This window comes from Sander lucioperca, chromosome 10 (genome assembly GCF_008315115.2).
Source record: "Sander lucioperca isolate FBNREF2018 chromosome 10, SLUC_FBN_1.2, whole genome shotgun sequence".
In the NCBI taxonomy this organism is placed as follows: Eukaryota; Metazoa; Chordata; class Actinopteri; order Perciformes; family Percidae; genus Sander; species Sander lucioperca.
This window is the reverse complement of record NC_050182.1, coordinates 38314384-38333078: the sequence shown is the minus strand read 5'-3', so window position 1 is coordinate 38333078 and position 18695 is coordinate 38314384. Positions and strand designations below refer to the sequence as shown.

The 18695-nt window shown below is 39.8% G+C and overlaps 1 long non-coding RNA gene across 1 annotated transcript; it reads left to right on the top strand.

Annotated features, from left to right (window-relative positions):
- LOC118496123 lies at nt 1-18328 on the top strand. Its single transcript, XR_004898584.1, has 3 exons — nt 1-11; nt 4568-4575; nt 18116-18328. It is a non-coding gene; the product is annotated as an uncharacterized LOC118496123 (long non-coding RNA).
- Nucleotides 18329-18695: the final 367 nt, after the last annotated feature.

Here is an 18695-nt window from a genome sequence, read left to right as displayed (position 1 = left end):
TCCAAAACTTTGTGCACATTTAAAATCTCATCTGTGCTCTCTGACATTTTTTGTGTTCAGTGTGTTGACCAATTAGTGGACGTCCCGCTTTATCTCATGAGTAGTCTATATCCACAATGTTTCACTTCCACGATTGTTCAAGGGTGCCGCTGTAAATTCTGCCAGATGTCCGCTACCTTCTGCTTTCTTTGTGTACTTTTAAACTCCGGTGGATTTCTGAGGACTATGGTTAACTGCTCCTCAGATCTCTGCAGGGTAAATCCAGACAGCTAGCTAGACTATCTGTCCAATCTGAGTTTTCTGTTTCATGACTAAAACAACCTTTGAACGTACACATTCCACCAAAACAAGTTCCTTACTGAGGCTATTTTGCTGAGGCAAGACGTGCCCCAAGACGATTGTGATTGGTTTAAAGAAATGCCAATAAACCAGAGCAAGTTTTTCTCCCATCCTGGAACTGTGTGGACTCGCCAGACCTTCCTTGGCAGTGCTGTGGAGGAAGGTCTGGCAATGCAAGACTACAACCCAGGTCACCCAAAAAAAACAAAAAAAAACAAGGCTAAGCCAGACACAGTCACCCTCTACAGTCTGTAAAATTAAATGCTTTTATACAATTCTGCATTCAATTGATGCCCCTCTCTGCACTGGGAGAAACTCACATGATTAAGTATTTTCTGAGAAATATTTCAGTTTAATAGAGACTCTGGAACACAAACTGTAAAAGCTGTATTGGGTAAAATAGACAAGCGTTTAGTGCACTGAATACTGAAAAACGTATCCTAAATCTTATCAGCAATGTATTGAGATTGCTATCTCATGAGCAGTAGCTAGACATTATTGATCTTGGTGGATTATTAAATGACCATCATGAGTGCAAGGCACACTCGTCCCCACTTCTTTTTATTATAATAAACTCAGACCCACTATTACATTTTCTCATCACTGTCATTTTCTCACTCTCAATCTGTACCAGCATCAGTAACATGTAGGAGAAAGCACAAGCAACCCAAGCTGACCAATCAGATGTTTGCGGTATATAAATTATAAGGCTATCTCCGTAGCTGTCATCACCTTTATTGAAGCAGGTACAGTTTGGGAAAAGATGGTAGTCTTTTTTTTTTTTTTAAATAGTTAAAAAGTAAAAGGTGACACGAGATGGTATCTTTGTTTTTTTAAGTTTGTAAGTTCATTTGATTAGGACAATGCACATTAATCAACATTTCTGTAAATGTGCCAGTGTTAGCCAGTCAGCTAATTTTTTTTTTTTTTTTTTTTTTAATATTCAACCAAAACCTACTTTCTACTCTTAACCAAAGTGTTTTAGTTGCCTAAACAGAACATAAACCACTAGAGATAGTCCGATACCATTTTTTGTTTCCCGATTCCGATACATGAACTTGCGTCTCGGACGATACCGAGTACTGATGTGATAACAGTGTGTCATATATTTTATTATGTTTTAACAACTGTATACTACTATCCCTGTATGGATGTGAAATGATTTCTATCTTTGTTGTTCGGCCTGGCTCAGGTTCAACTTTTTTGTGAAACATGAACAAACACAAACAATAAATGCCGTCAAACTTTCTTTTATTATCCAGTTTGACAGTCAGTCATAACGGTGAAAGAACATAAATAAACTACTTTAAAGTACATTGGGGCGCCTGAGTAGTTCACCTGGTAGAGCAGGCGCCCATATTTAGAGGTTTACTCCTTGACGCAGTGGCTACGGGTTTGACTCCGACCTGCAGCCCTTTGCTGTATGTCCCCCTCTCTCCCTTTTCACGTCATAATTTGTCCTATAAAAATAAAAGCCTAAAATGCCCCAAAAATAATCTTAAAAAAAATAAAAGTACATTTTCTTCAGGGCCAAATTATGTGGTCTCGGATCTGTGCATAAACTCCAGGACTTTCCGATACCGATACTAGCATTTTAGGCAGTATCGGAGGCTTTTCCGATACCTCTCTTTAAAGCTTTGGTGCGTAACTTTTTGGATATTATTGAATGTCCGTTACATTCAAGCCATTGCCAAATGAGTTGCTACAAAGCTTATTAAGACTATCAGCTCCACCCAGCTCTCTCTGTATTTCTCAGTATGACTATGTTCAGAAGATTGTGTCGTCCGGTGACTTTCTCGCGCAGAAGCTCAATTGAAGATAATTACCTCGTCTGAAGAGTCCATCATGTTTTTTTAATCCTACGTGTCCTCCTTGGCTACTAGCAACTGTGTGGAGGAGGGGTGGGGGGTGTGTGCGCAATCACGGAAGGCTTGTATCATGTGGACACGCCGACAGTGTTGTTGTCATTACTTAGAATTCCTCATGGGGGAGACAGAAACCACACTTTATAACTATAGCTTTAAATTAATCAAACAAATACAGAAAAAAATAATTTGGCAAAAACCATTTAATTGTATATAAATGTCATTTTTAGGAGACAGACTTAAAAGTACATTTCTTAAAGTTAAGGCTTGTGTGACAGAAAAACAATGACACACTCTTACACTGCTGTTGGAAATATGCCATATTCTTTCATTTCAATATTTTTGCAAACCAAATGTATGGTTAACAGAGCCAAAAACATTTGGGCAAGCTGAGGGCTGAACAGTTGTCACAGGAAGGCCTTTTGAATGCTAAACATGGCTGCATATGACAATAATCCTTCTGTCTCCTCTGTCTCTGTCTGCTCCTCCCTAATTCAGAGGGGTTAATGCTGGAGCACAGCTTTGCTGGTATTGCTTTCTCCCGGCACCTTTAATCAAGGACTCTGTAGGACAGACATGAAACCCTGTCACGACGTCACTTAGAGTGCTCGGCGTCATCAAAATAATAAGTCATCCCAAACAACCTTGACTTTACTCGCCTGTGAGAAAAGCCTTTTTGATTTTAAGATTCTTTTTAGCCACATTCAGAGCAGATTCAATTCTACTGGAGCGTTGGCTGTGAGATTGGAGCAATTTTAGGATATATAAATTATGAGATGACAAATGGAAGAAGTATAGGAGGAAACTGTTAAAAAAAAAAAGTCCTGCTCTCTGAAAGTCTCCAGCTGAAGGTATTCCTACTTATTTCTTATTCCTCCTTATTTCTTTCCGAAGTGCATTTTCTGCTTTGTGTAGTGTGAAGCGCATGCTCTCTGGACTCATCTCCAGATCCACAGAAGCCCTGCCGTGAGTAGATGGCAGACGTTCAAGCTGATCGCTGAAGGTGACTGACTTGAGAGAATCTGATCCTGAAAGCATAACAACAAAGCATGCAGCAACTTTTTGTGGGCATATGCAGATATTGGGGGAAATTCTTTGGCAGATTCAAGGTTAGATTTCACAGAGACATCTCCTCAGAGAACAGAAGTGGCTCTGGAGTTTGTCCAAAGTAGCATCTCTGCCATCTGGTCACAGCCGTCTGACAGTGATTATGAACACAAACCAAATGGATGCTTCTCCTTTATGGGCCTGTGTTCCAAAGCAGCTCTGTGTTTTATTTAAATATTAAAACAACCGTGTCTGCAGTATTTCGTCTCTAAAAAGTGACACAAAGCATTTTATTGAGGAAAATAAAGATTAAACATTTCCTACCCTTAATTAAACTTTATTCAAATGTCATTGGCACTGAGATTATGTATTATATAGCACTGAAAGGGAATTATTCTCCCTGCATTCAGTTTGTCAAATATTTGTTAAAAATACACATCAGCCAAAACAGAAGAGCAGAGTTATTTTCATAGTTTACCTCTCTTCAATGTATTAACCCATGGATGAACTGCAAACAACCTGCAGTTGTAGCATATTATTACATAAAGGATATACTCTTTCAGTAACCATGTCTCATAAAAATTGGATTTCTATACAAATATAGAAAACACATCTTGTAAGAAAGGTAATGCTGTGTGATTATATTTCAAAATGAAGAGGAAACGGATATATATATTAAAGCTGCAAAACATTAACTGGCAACGTATTTCATTTGTTTTCCTACAATATCAGCTTATGGCTAGGCCAAGTTACAGGTATGCCTCTAATGTATTACCATTACATTTGAGTCACAGGGCTAACCATTCAGTTGTCCTAAAATGAAATAGCCAGTGATCTTTAAAACCCATCCAGAAGGTTGTTAATCAACACTTACTGCTGTCCTAAAGGTGTTTCCCCGATCAATAAAGTCTCGTTTAAGCATCTGTTTCAAAAGATTTTTCAGTTGTTTCTAAAGTTGTAACTTGCTATTTGAGTCCTAGATCTTATTATACATCAAGTGAAAAATATAAACACATTATTTAGTATGAAAATATAGAATAATATATTGTAACATTATTATAGACAAATATATGTAAGTAGCAATAAAATGTATTAAAGTATTATAGTCTCAACATGGGAAAAAGTTTAAAAATACTTTTCTAGATGGATGGGAGATTCTTGGAGGATTGTGGAAATACCTTCAAAACAGCAGTAAAACAGAATGCTCTGTGATTCGAATGTAATTATAATACGTGACAGGCACAAACTGGGGCTATAGGGTAGGACACTAAGTTCCAATGATGTCAGTTTTAAGACAACATTAAACATTATTCTAGACAAAAATGTGCTTGCAACTTTGTGTCGCTAGTTTGTGTTTGGCCCGGTCCGATAGTCGTTTAGGCACTGGAGCCGTATTAGCACCGGGTCTCGATACCCAACCCTGCATACTGTACAGTATGTTTATGTTCTGTTTAGGCAACTCACAGCACATGGTTATGGTTAGAGAATGATGGTCTTGCTTAAAGGTAAGGTTGGTAACTATTTACAACATACACTTTTTCTTATATATTGTTTGAAATGGTCTACACCCTGACAGCAATAGATAACTTATGGGCTCTGAAAAAGGGGCGAAAAAGATGAGTCATCTGTAGCTGCTGTAATCCTGTAAAAACACCCACTAATCACTGCCTCGCGTTCCGCTGGGAAATAACCAATGAAATGCTTCCTTGCCCTGCTGCGCATACTCTACACAGACATATTTTAAAATCTCATTAAATGGATTGCCAAGACACATTTTCTACACATTTATATCCCCAGAGAATATATCCTACTGACTTTGGTGATCCCCTGATCGAGCGTCACCATGAGTTTAGAATTTGTGAAAAATCTCGACAACTATAGGATGGATTGCCATGAAATTTGCCACGGACATCCATATTCCCCTCAGGATTTACCAAATCTCTTGGTGATCCCTTGATTTTTTTTCATCTAGCACCATCATTATGTCAAAATGACATTACTTTTTGCAAAACTAATGATATTTTCAATCAACCTAAGCTTTGTGTTTAGTGCTAATACGCAAATATTAGCATGCACATAAAGTACAGCCTGACAGAGTTGCTAGCATGTCTGTGGACTCATAGTCCTGTTCCTCTTAGATGTAGGTACATGACATATATATGATATTTTTTTGTATTAATCAATTAGTAGATCAACGAAAATCAATAATTTTGTCATTAATCGAGAAAAAATGCCAACCGTTGTCTAGTTACAGAGTCTCAAATGTTAGGATATGCAGCTTTGGAAATAAACCCCACAAATAAAATCCATTGATAAGTTCAGTTCTGGAAGACATTCCAAAATCAGAGAGGCAGAAAGTGAAAGTTAGATACCCTTACAACTCTGACACAACTTTTCAAAACAGAACTGGCAGTACCTGTTAACTACAGTGATGGATTACTGTTACTGAATGTCTTATCTCTGGAATTTCAACATTATGCTACAGTTTCCCCCCAGACGTTTTACAAAATAAGTACAGCATTCACTTCTATATTAGCTAAAACTCAATAATGTCTCAACCAGCATTGTAAGCTTTAAAATAGTTTTGGGGGGGGGGGAGCAGGTCTGTGAGGTAGAAAGGAGCCTGGTTATGGATGGTGGGTGAGGAGGATTTTATACTGAATGCGTTGGGGAACAGGGAGCCAGTGGAGATTCTGGAGGACTGGGGTGATGTGGTCACTGGAGCGGGTGTGGATGAGTAGATGGGCAGCAGAGTTTAGACCATAGGATGCATTCCCCTGCCAGACATTTGTGGCCACAAATAAATCTTTAGGGTTTACAAGCTGTAACTAATGGCTTCATTAAAGGTGCTCTAAGCGATGTCACGCGTTTTTTAGGCTACAACATTTTTTGTCACATACAGCAAACATCTCACTATCGGCTAGCTGCCTGTCCCCTGAACACACTGTAAAACAATACGGTCTCTGTAGACAGCCCAGGCTCTACAAACGCCAACAATAACAAACTGGCCAACCTGCACCACGAAAGATACACAAACAGTGTTCCAGCGTTCCAGCCAATAACCGACAAGAAGGATTTGGGGGTGGGGGTTGGGGGGTTAGTGCGCGGAAGCACGAGGGGGACGGGATGAGGAGGAGGGGGGAGCGAGCGAGTCTCGTTTTGTTTGAAAATAATTTGAACGTCAACAAGAAGTAACGTCACCCAACATCGCCTAGAGCACCTTTAATGAATAGTACATACTTACTACAATACTTTTAAACTCCACAATTGGCTTTTGAAGGTTTTGAAACATTTTGTCTTTTTCGCTCTATGGATTATCAAGATGTTTTCTCCCATGGAATATTTGACCATTGACAATCTGGAAAATGAAAATGCAGAGAGATAGTTCAGGTGGCATAAGTTAGTGGTTTTCATCAATGTGTCTGATTTAACTGCTACATTTAGTCTGTATTCTTGGTGTAATATTCTTGGTTCAACTATCTTTCTAAGTTCAACAGCACTCAGGAACTCTTCCTTTTATATTGCACATTTTCAATATCTTTAGTTTTCTATACTGTTTGGTTTTGCCTAACGTTTGCACTATTTAGAATGTATTACTGTATTATATATATTACTTTTCTTTATAAATTGTGCATATTATCTTTTTTTATACTAGTTGTACGTGTCCTTATTGCACCGTCGGAGAGAAACGTATTTTCGATTGCTCTGTATGGCTGGCACATATTGCAGAATTGACAATAAAGTTGACTTGACTTCAACTTTAATTTAATTGTGTCCTTTGTTTCACTGTGATTTTATAAAATGCTATCTCTTTTAGAGAGATATTTTTATGTTTGTAGTTTTCTGATCTTATCTTTTCTTCTAGTTTTGTAATCCTAAATATCAGAGGGTTGGGGCTCTGGAGTACATTCCCTTTTTATGATTGCATGTAGTTTCTAAGTTGTAAATATCCATTGAAGTTTGATTTTACTAAATCATATCAATTTCACAGCTTTGAAAGACTTTATCACATTTTATTTGTAGTCCTTTTAATGCCCATACCAGATGCGATGAATAAAAGAGCTAAAAGGACAAAGCAAGTGTTAAGCTGTGGGACAACAAACACCAACTAGAGAGACTTTTTGCAACCTGGCAACCCAAATGTTGGTTTTTAATAGCTCATAATTGACATAAAGCATTAGAAAATGATTCATTAACTATGAATACAGCTTTTAGTTACAGTTGAGGAACTCCTTATTAGATAGAGGCACTGAAACATTCAAAATACACATTTTATTGTATCAGCACTAGGGTTGGGTACCAGTCGTTAAGGCACCGGTGCCATATTAGCACTGGGTCTTAGTACCTAAAGCCTGGTTCAGACGGGACGATTTTAAAATTGTCGGCAAATTTTCCAATCCTGAGGCGATAAAAAATCACCGCTCTAACAGTTTTGGTCGTACAGTGTGTGGTGCGCAGCACACGGCAAAATCAACACATCACACACGAACCGATTTCACTCCCGAGCATTCCCAGGTCAGACGGGAAATCTCGCAAAATCCCTCGAGAGCAAACGTGACTTCAGAGTAAACAATCATGGCGGACGAAGAGGATGCAGTGGCGATAATTTGTAGTTTGTTTTTAACCAAAAAAAAATGTTATCAAAAGAAAAGGCGATGGTCAAAGAAGTGGAGACAACGCGAGCATGGACTATTCTTGCTATACTTATTTCCGACGTCCACCGGACTTACTGGTGCGCCATGCCGCCGGCTGTTTTGATTTTGTTTCCCGGTGCTTTCCTCGCCGCCTCGTCATCTCGCCTTCTGATTGGCTACACGCCACAGTCCACAGGCTGCGTGCTCGTTTGTCCCCGGGGGACACCACACACGAGGAGAAATCGGGCCAAAACAATCCAACATGTTTGGATATCCCCGCTTTTGAGATCGGAGCGGTCCCGACGTCCTTCCGAGCAGACGAGAGCAGTCTTAACACACCACACACGGCAGGAATATCTGAACAGATTATTTTACGATAATCGGAGCATCCTTAAGATTGTCGGAAGGGGTGAATCGGGACTAAAATCTGCCTAATTATCCTGCCGTGTGAACCAGGCTTTACCCTAATCAGCACCTCCTTGTGCATTCTTTTTACATAAAATAATACAGAGTAAGAACCTTGTAACATGCAGCATGTAACCCTGCTGGCTGCCTTCAGTGAAAACTTGTCCTTGTCATCATTTGTTCCCCCTTCATATACATGACAGCTTTTACAGCATGTGCGCATTTCAGTGTTGCTTTTGTGTGTGACTGTGACCAGTCAGCATTTTGCCAGCTCATCTGTCACCATCTCAAGCAGTAGAACAATATGTCTGTCTCTCCTGTCCTTACTATATGAGACAGGAATTTACTTGCCAGAAGTCATCATCAGTAACATGGAAAGGACAGGGCTGTGTGGCATATTCTATGACACAGTGTGATATCTTATTAGATAGGGTATACGTGTGTATGTGGTGGAATAAAAATATCTGCCCCTTGTGTTATCCTTGTCACCAGCCCCTTGAGGCTAAATGTACGAGTTGTGTGCCGCTGCCTCCATTGTGAGGCCCTTTAAAAGCCTCTGTTGTGATCTTTTTATATTCTATTGGCCCTGTGATGAATAGGTTGGAAATGGGCGGGTGAGAGAAACATTCGTTTATCATAATCAGTCTGAAAAAAGAAAAATACAGGAGATCCATAACAATGTTGGCCGCATCTGCAAATTCAGACCCAGGAATTGAAGTGAGGTGTCATGCTGAGACAAGGATTGTGTCTGTGTTGTGATTAAATTCACACAAACAAAGAAAAAAATTGACTTAGCTTTCAGAAATGCAGAGATGAATCATTTTAAAACACAGTAGCAAAACAGCCAAAGAGCAAATGCTGTGTAATCTATCATCTGTATGCTTCAAAGTCTCGCTCAATTCAGTTTTTTCCTCAAGTGCTTTCTCTAAGTATAAGGTTTTTTTGTGTGTACCAAGGGCATCTCTGTAGCTTGTTTCAGAGGCACATTCTTAAATGGATAACCTGCTAGCAAACTAATGGTAAATATATGCAGGCTGATCCTCAGGGAGTTTATAAAACCCTAAAAAGCCCATGTGAGAGAAATGGTGTAACTTTATAGTTCTACAGTAAATCAAGAAAGAGCATTCAGTGAAAAAGGAGGCTTGGTGTACTCCGCTCTAATATTTATGAATCATTCTTTTGTTGTGGCAGAGCTGGTAGACAGGCAGGAATGCAACATCCGTCCCTGGAGCTGCAAGGTATTTGAATGTTGAAAAATGCATGAGTTTTTTTTATTGATAGAAACACAGATCGCCCTTTGATGGATGGCGTCTGATACCTCAACACAAACAGGAGGGTGTTATTTCTGGGAGAAAGTGAGGCTCCTGCTTATATGTGCTTACTATCTTTATTTATAAAGCTCTGACTGAGTGCGTGGGCGAGTCTGTCTGCCAGCAGGTCATCTATAAGAATTTGAACACGAGCAGAAACAATAGACAGAAGAAGAAATTCCTCAAAACAAGATAATTTCCTAAATACTCCTACAATGTAAACAAAACCAGCCCCTGCAGTCACAGTAACAGAAAAACCCTCTTGTCTTGAATCTTCTTCACACAGTTTACCAAGCAATACAGTTCAAGCACATCAAAATACAACCCAGTCTCACGGCAGTCAGTAAAAACGTGTAAATGTCACGTTATTTTTAATCTATTGATACGTGTTCACGGGGACGTTTTTATCGTTTTTTATGTGGTGGCCAGCACAAAATACCCTACGGGGAAAGGACACTTCACACGCCGGGAGACGGCCGAAAAGTACACCCCATATGCTGGGAGGTGGCCACAAGGCAGCCGCTGGGGACGCGACTACGGGGAAAGAACGCCTCACATGCCGGGAGACGGCCGAAAAGGACGCCTCACACGCCCGGGAGACGGCCGCTGGGGACGTGCGACAGTAACGGGATGGCGGAGGTTGGGTTTAGGAAAAATACTACAGGGAAAGGGCGCCTCACACGCCGGGAGACGACCGCAGGGGACGGCCGTTGGGGACGCGCGACAGTAACGGGATGGCGGTGGTTGGGTTTAGGAAAAACACTACAGGGAAAGGGCGCCTCACACGCCGGGAGACGGCCGCTGGGGACGCGCAACAATAACGGGACGGTTGTGATTAGGAAACAAAACGCCACACGCAGGACGCGATCCCCGCTCGCCCGGGTGAAAGTCCAGTGTTGTTTGACCCATCCACCACCCCGACCAATCTCCCTACGCAGATTTTCGGCTTTTTATATTACTCCCTACCATTTTTGTGCTGTGACCACGAAATATGCTTCCCATTGAAATACATTACTTCACATTTTCGTGCTGGCCACCACGTAAAAACCGACAAAAATGTCTCCGTGAACATTTATCAATAGATTAAAATAACGTGACATTTACACGAACTGCCGTGAGACCGGGCTGCAAAATACAACACTTTCCAGGGTTTCCACAACTGAAACTGCAGTTTTTAATGCAACATCATCAAGGAATTTCCTCAAACTCCCCAAAAGAACAAGAAAACATGGAACGTCAAAACAATATTAGGCGGGGCGCTCGGTAGCTTACCTAGTTGAGCATGAGCTCCATATACAGTACTAAGGCTTAGTCCTTACCGCAGCGGCCCGAGTTTGAGTCCGACCCGCAGCTCTTTGCTGGATGTTGTGCCCCCTCTCTCTCTCTCTCTCTCTCTATCCACCCATTCCCGTCTTCAATATCCTATCAAAAAAAACTGAAAAAATATCTAAAAAAAAACATATAAAATATTATCTCATATGATATAGTCTAATCAGCGAACCATGTGATTTGCAACCGAAACTGTGTGAACATTCTGTAGTTTCAAAAGGATAGGATGCCGAGTATATTGCAGACAGAGGGGAAAAACGCAGCGCAGGTTAGGACTGGGTACCGAATTCAATACTTTTTAGGCACCAACCAAATTGTCTCTAAAGTATTGAGTATCGAAAAATGCCTCGTCATTAAATACCCAATTTCAATACCTAAGGAGGTAATCTCATCAGCGTCAGTGAGCCAATAAGCATGCAGCATGCTTATACCAAGATCTAATAATGTTTGGCTGTCGTATGTTACACGTCGTAGAGACACGCAGGAAAAACTTTACGTTACACTGAGATGGGTGCAGACGTAGTGGGAGCTGAGAGATAAATACTAAGATGTGTGCTGTAATGTGTAATGTTGTAATTTTTTATTTTATTTTATAAAATTGGTATCGAAAAAAGTATTGTTTAGGATCCGGTATCAAAGTCACGGTATTGGTATTGGTATCTAATTTTTTTTAACAATACCCAGCCCTAGCGCAGGTATACTTCATCATTGCTTCTGGCTTTGGTTGTGCCTTGAACGATCAGCGGCCAAGGTCAAAGTTGAAATAATTTGAACTTTGAGTGCAGCTCTCAGGGGCAATTTTGAAAGGTGCGCCACGCCAAGGGTAGTGTTTTTTTCCGAGTTGTCATTACTACTCTCCCCCAATTGAAAAACAATGGCACAGCCAGCACAGAGCGTTTATACTGTGCATTATGTGTAGGCGGCTTAAGGCTTCTGACTGTGGAGAAATATTTGTCTCAATATTGGTGACAAAACCAGATTTACAAATGTGTATGACACATTGTCCAATCCACAAACAAAATACTTACAAATTAGATTTTTTTTTACTTTAGAACACACACAGTGGTGCTGACCAGTGTGGGCTTCAATGCAAATCTAAATTAAAACATGGCGCGCACAAAGTAAAGCGACAACAAGCTTAGACCTTTGGTGAATAAAGCATGCTGTACTGGAGGAGTTTTGCAAAGCATTTTTTGTTTAGAAGAATTGGCGGATTGTGAAGTTTCATCTTATCTGATTTCTGTCATCTATACTAAAACCTGCAACGACCTGGCAAACCTGTGCTGCCTTTCTACCTACAGTAGGTTGTCCACATGCAGAGCTTCAATCTGACTCAAAACCATCTGATAATATTTATCCTGAGACAAGAAGTGAGACAAAGAAAAGAGAAAAGATTGGAAAATATAACATCCTTTCCTGCTGTTGCTAAGCAGCAGTCATCCAACCATGGCCAGTCTGACAGGCCAGCCACTCCTTGAATATCATCAGTGGGGTAAAGGTGGTGAAGCCTTTAGAGGGAGGTCAGGATATACAGTAGATGCATACATACCACCACGGTCTCATGACAGTTTGTGTAATTGTCACGTTATTTTTAATCTATTGATTCGTGTACAACAACACGTTTATCTCGTTTTTTTTTCGTGGTGGCCAGCACGAAAAGATTAATGGGGAAAGCAAACGTCACACCCCGGGACATGATCCACGGTCTCTGGGGGACACGCGACAACAACAACAACGGGACGGCGGAGGTTGGGATTAGGAAAAAAACAACAGGAAAAGGACGCCTCACACGCCGGGAGACGGACGCAGAGGACGCGCGATAATAACTGGATGGCGGAGGTTGGGTTTAGGAAAAACACAACGGGGAAAGGACGCCTCACACGCTGGGAGGCGGCCGCGGGGGACGCGCGAAAATAACGGGACAGTTGTGATTAGGAAGACAACGGGGAAACAAAACGCCACACGCGTGAACACGAATCAATAGATTAAATAATGTGACCATTTCACAAACTGCCTTGAGACAACATGCACACTTTCAAGCGGAGCCCAAGGACCACGCGCATTTTGTTGTATACTGCTGTTGACTCCAATTCCAACTCCAACAGATTTCATGGATTTAAGGTTTGTTTTTGCTTGTTGCAAGGGTTACAGCTTTAAACCATTTATACTATTCTGTTATACTGTTGGACCAACTGGTGGTACTTTGCTTATTGTCCACTTTTTCTATGAAGAAAATTCTGTTTTCCCTTAAATTCTTGCTGATACCAACTTCCTCCACATTAATTGTCTGCCATTTTGAATTCTCAGTTGCTTTCTTCCTAAACCCTTAATCCCGTCATCCCCAGAGTTATCATGCACCATCTCTGGGAAGCTTTGACTACAAGATAATCAGATAGTGACTCTTAAATGCTTAATTATTCTGTTTCTTGTACGGATGTCGTATCAGAATCAACAATGTATCCTCCTTAAACTTGGCATTAGATAAACATATTGCCCATGTTGTTTACAAAGCTATACATTTTTCAAGATGATGGGCATAAGAAGGACATTGCAGCTCTGTATTTTGTAAAGAGCTTTGCCTCATCATCAGTGTGTTTTTGAATTTCATGAACAGAATCTATAGGTGTTGCCAAGGGACAAAGAGTTTTCAGTGTTGTGGGCCCAGGATTGGATCTGTGCTTTTTGCAGGTGACATCTTTCTGCTCCAGAAGACACTTTAGAGATTATATATCCCATTTGGCCTAGGAACACATGGGCCATTTTATTTTTGATTTCCTTGTGTTTTTGAAGATGTTTGGAGAGCAAAAATTAGATAACAGTAGCTTTAAAACCATGTCAGTCAGCAGTAGCATAATGCTCTGCGAAGCAGGTATCCATGGGATTCAGGTTAAATGTTGCAATGAATGATCCACACTACAACCTGGAAATTAGGGATGGGCGTATCGATCCTGTGGTATCGATAGATCGATATACTCACGCTACTCATTTGGCATTGATTTCCTTAAAAGAATATCGATATAAACTAAAAAATAATAATTGGGGGTGTATGCATCACTTTCAGCTGTTTTAGATTACCTACTTAAATTACTATGTGCCGGGACACCCCTGTACCTGGCGGCGTATTGAGCTGGCCCATGTCACGTGACAGGAGACGAGCGAATGAGCATCAACGTGCGACACAGCCGACAGCGACACAGCCAAGGGCCTGAAAATGTGTATGTTTTTGTTCATATTTAATTTATTTCATTCATATTTATGTTATTTATTTTAATTTTATTATGTGTTGACCATAATACATTTTGTATAAATGGTCTGTATTTGTCTTGTGATTTTTCTTAAATATAATAATATTTTTACTGACAAAAATTGACAATAAGAAATTAACGGTATCGGTATCGATATCGATGAAAATGCAAGAAAAAGTATCGGTATCGTATCGAATCCTAAAAGTGTGGTATCGCCCATCCCTACTGGAAATACAGAAGAGGCTAAAATGATTAAAACATGAATGTTAAAATGTTTAATTAAAGTGTTCAAGTAAAGGGAAATTCACACTACTGTTCTTTCTCAGCCTCCACATTCACTGCCTGTCCATTTCTCTGTGACTCTTCACTTGTCTCTCCTGCCAAAGTATATTAACCGCTACTATTGTCTTGCAATAAATAAATAAAAAGAAATATAGAGGTGAAAGTGAAACTTACTACCCAGCATCACAATGGATGGCTACTGTTTAACGTAGCGTGACTGCACAGGAGATACTCGTCAGATGATGTCTCAGGATGAATGGAATTGAACTACAAACAGTCCACTAGTAAAATTCTCTAGTATCTGTATCATACCTAACAAGGATTCAGCTGTCTGTCTGGTTTCAAACGGTTGGGGGTGTGGCCTTGACCAACTGCCATGCTTCACTTGTTTTCAAGCCATGATGTCTCTCTCTTTCTCATGGGCGGGCCAAATTCTCTGGGTGGGCAAAGCAGAGAAAGTGGAGGTAACCTTCCTCCTTATGACGTCATAAGGAGGAGATTCCAGATCGGCCCATCTGAGCTTTCATTTTCTCAAAAGCAGAGCAGGATACCCAGGGCTCGGTTTACATCTATTGCCATTTCTAGCCACTGGGGGACCATAGGCAGGCTAGGGGAACTCATATTAATGTTAAAAAAACTCATAAAGTGACATTTTCATGCCATGGGACCTTTAAAGTATAGTTAAAGTTAGACACTGAAGATTGCACAACGAGTAAATTTTAAGGTACTGATAATCACAGGAAAGGTTAGATCACAGCGACAGTAAAGTTGAATACAGGAAAATAAAAAGGGGAATAAAAAATAGAGAAAAGTCAGAATGGAATAGGTGCTTTTCAGAAGAAGCACATCAACTCCATGAAATAGGACGGTGGTGAATCTCGGCGAGCTGAGAAGCTCATCAACTCCCACTAATGCAGTTGGGACACCGTCAGTGTGTGGGCTTACATAGAAAACAATGGATGTGGGTGTTTTGACGTGTCAGCAACTGCTGTGTGTTGACCTTAAATGCTGTTGTTATGACAAGACAGACAGGAATTGCAATATGTCAAGAACAGTAAGTAGAAACATTTAAATGAATAGATGATGAAAACATGAATGATATTATTCCTGTATTCTACTAAAATATACATTAAAAACGGGGTAATATGCAGTGGATAAGGTGAAACATACAAATTCCATGAATATGTACAGTAAGTGCAGTTTATTTATATACTTTACTATACTATACTATTATTTACAGATATCAATAATCTGTATTGCATAATTAACAATTATTTTGGTAAACTCACAAATGTTAACTGACATGCAAGTTTGAGTTTTGAAAAGCAGCTTTCTTATCTTACATCTCACTGTTTGTATCCCCAGGCAAGCTGTTCCTGAGCACGACACTGACACAATCTGCATCTTTGAATTATTCATTCTCTGAGCCGGCTATGTCAGTTTAAATCATTATTTGTTGCGTTCATTAACTGTAAACTGAAATCAAAGCATGTACATTTGTATTACTCATATGATCATCAACAATATTGTCATAACTGATACAACAGCTGCGATTGTGACAGTGTAATGGTTAGAGATGTTTTTTGGTCATAGATAACAAGTGGTGCATTATTTCACCTGCTAGTTTCACTCAACGTAATGTAAATGTAAGTAGTCAAATTATATCCTCTGCTTTTCTTGAAAGAATGATTGAAAGAGACAATATTTCTCTTTTAGAGAAATCACTGGAAGCTGCTTCCCAGTTCTGGTACGGGAGGCAGATACTCAATAAAGCTTATAGTTAGGAAGTGAGGAGTGGCTGAAAAAGCCTAGAGCGGCCAGGGAGGGTGTATTGGTTCAGACACGGCACCCTTCCTCAGCGTCAGATTCATCTACCAAAGCCCTGTACTTTTATTACTATTATTATTAGTCATAGTTCTAAATTTATCTTTACTGTTAGTATACTTGCCACTGTTGATCATTTTATTATACCCTCTGCTATTATTATGTGTCAAGTTTCTTTATCTCTGTCTCTCTCCCCCAACCACCGGTCACGTCAGATTGTTGCCAACCAAGATTGAGGTTCTGTCCAGGTTTCCTTGCTAATGTCACATCAAACGCTTGCGCTTAAAGGGAATTGTTGGGTCTTTGTAAATAATAGTGTGGTCTAGACCTACTCTATCTGTAAATTGTCCTGAGATAACTTCTGTTATGATTTGACACGAACAATAAACTTGAATTCAATTAACTTGATTGTTATAAAAACATGGCTATATAAAAACCTGGCTGTTTGTTTTCCACTGGTGGAGGAATTGTAATTTGTCGTCATGTTCGTTAATAAGAGGAAGTCACAAAAGCCCCAACAACTTCTCTCATTTGATCTCTATTTGTTATAAGTAATAAAGCAAAAGGGTTACATGACACACATTGATGTGGGCCATCCTACTTCACCCTGGAGCGCCATAGAATGGCTCCTTTCTTTGGTCTAACAGAAAGTTCTTAACCCCCACAGGGGTGTTGTCTCTTCCTATTGTTGGGCTGGGGGCCCAGGCCCGTGGGCCCCCCTTTTGTGTTGGCACATAGGCGTGTCCATGCCTCTGAGTGCATCCCCGGTCCAAGGTTTCTTCATCTCCATGATTACCTTGTGAACTCTCGCCCAGATAGAGATGTCTGACCTAATATACCCTCCCCCCCAGGAAACATCTACATCCCTGTTTCCTGAGCTGGCTGTTTGACCCCCTTGATCTCTCTCAACCTACACACACAGACCTTCAACTCTATATCTGAAGTAATAACTACCACATCCTTTATATTTAAAGAGTCATTATATCTGATTGATTATTTGATTATTATACAGGATATAGAAAGACATTAATGATTGTCTTTTAATCAGGGCCTTGGTGTATCCTTATTTTATTATCCTTACAATTTTTCTAAATCATCACAAAGGGAGCACATTGGGTCTGCTATTAGTTTAGTTATTAGTTTTCATTCATTATTAACTTATAACTAGTTTTCTTCTTTACCACAACTTCTATCTATCATAAATATTTTAGTCAGTTCAGATCAGTTTAGATTTGCCCTCACTTATTAGGAGATATTTGATATTGATATTTTCTAATTTGTTTACTGACCTTTTCCTCGGCTTGGTAAACTGTTGTTTATTTCAGTAGCTCAGCCGGCTAGAAAAAAGGCCATACTGTCAATTACAATTTCATCTACCATCTATAAACACCTAACCAACATGTGGAACCAACATCCCTCATACAAGTTATTTTGTTTAATTATGAAAATAATCTGATAGATGGGTCACCATATAGTAAGATAGTCCTCTCTGGATTATTACCAATAATAGGTTTGTTACTATATCAAGTATAACAGATACCTAGCTAAAGTATGACACACAGAGGTGAATGTGCTCTAAATATGATTTAAGATCTTCTGAGAATTGTGCTGCATTTATTACCTGTCAGACCATATACAGTTAAAACTCAGCAGCTTCCAGTCTGTTAGGTAGGTAGGATGGTAGGATGCTCTAATTTAGTAGTATCCGCATGACAAATGATGTAGGTCATTATGGTCCTTAATAAGTGATGATGTCAGTCCTATGAGCTTAGTGCTCTACTTTACTTTGCTCCACTTTTTGAAGGGGACAACAAAAATCTTAAGACATGTTAAAGCATGTTTTTACATTGGCCTTCCCGGCATCTTAATTCTCTTATCCTGCTATGTTTGTAAATAAGTGTTTGTCTTTTGATGTCGTTTTAGCCTAAATCACTGATTTGTAAGTGTATTTTATTTTTATTTTATGACCCTGTGGCTAATGCGCTATGTACAGCACTTTGGTCAGCACGAGCTGTTTTTAAATGTGCTATAGAAATAAACTTTACTTACTTACTTACTTACTTACTTATTATAACTGTATGTGCTGAAAAGAGAGGATATGGTGTAGAGCCATGGGACATTGAAGCCACTGGTTTTTGATTTCAAGAAGCAGAAGATATTTTGAGTTTGTGAGATTTAACTCTTTTTAAAGGTCTGATATATGGAAATGTCTAGAAATGCAGGATTAAAGTAATGACTGAATTGATCTTTTCTCAGCTACCTTTAAAAACATGTAAAGGCATTCTTTTTCCTGCTTCACAGCCTTCAGAGGAGAAATGACAGAAACAAACCTGTTTCTGTTCGGAATGTAAAGCTGGGATGGCAGCGGATCATCTCAAGCAGCTGCAATGGAGCCAGAACGCAATTTAACTGCGT